Source organism: Humulus lupulus, chromosome X, assembly GCF_963169125.1.
Source record: "Humulus lupulus chromosome X, drHumLupu1.1, whole genome shotgun sequence".
In the NCBI taxonomy this organism is placed as follows: Eukaryota; Viridiplantae; Streptophyta; class Magnoliopsida; order Rosales; family Cannabaceae; genus Humulus; species Humulus lupulus.
In genome coordinates, this window is record NC_084802.1 from 11,797,222 (window position 1) to 11,798,262 (window position 1,041).

Below are 1,041 nucleotides of genomic sequence, written 5' to 3' on the forward strand. Positions count from 1 at the left end.
AACCCTGCTGGTCGCTGATGCTCAGCCTTCACCTACTGAAAGGTCGAACATCTGGCAACGTACTCTACCACATCCCTCTTCATACCGGGCCACCAATACAAAGTCCGTAGATCCTGATACATCTTTGTGGTACCCGGATGAAGTGAGTACGGCATCGTATGAGACTCATCCAGTATCTCTCGTCTAATCCCCTCATCAGCTGGAACACAAATCCGCCCCTGATACCGAAGTAAACCAACCTCAGAAACTGAATAGTCCTTAGCTATTCCCGCTAAAACATCCTCTCTAACCCTCTGTAATTGAGCGTCTGCCAACTGCCCTTCTCTGATCCGCTCTAGCAGGGTCGACTGTAGAGTAATATTAGCCAACCAGCCTACCACCAACTCTATCCCTGCTCTAACCATCTCATCAGCTAACTTCCTTGAGATCTGAACAGAGCTATACAACTGACCTGGACCTCTGCGGCTCAATGCATCAGCCACCACATTGGAACCCCATAATCCTTTACCAACTCCAGCCAACGCCTCTGTCTCATATTCAGGTCCTTCTGTGTAAAGAAATACTTCAAGCTCTTATGGTCAGTGTACACCTCGCACTTCTTCCCATAAAGGTAATGCCGCCAAATCTTCAGTGCAAAAACCACTGCTGCCAACTCCAGGTCATGAGTAGGATACCGCTGCTCATACTCTTTCAGTTGTCGTGATGCATAAGCTATAACCTTCTCATTCTGCATCAACACACAGCCTAAGCCCAACCTCGATGCATCGCAATAAACAACAAATTTCCCTTCTCCCGAAGGCTGACTCAACACTGGCGCTGTAATAAGTCGTCGCTTCAGCTCCTGGAAACTGTCTTCACACTTGTCTGACCAAATAAACTTCAAATTCTTTCTTGTCAACTCTGTCATTGGTGCCGCTATCTTCGAAAAGCCCTCTACAAACCGTCTGTAATAGCCTGCCAACCCTAGAAAACTCCGCACCTCCGAGGCATTCCTTGGCCTCGGCCAATCCCTAACTGCTTCTATCTTAGACGGATCCACCT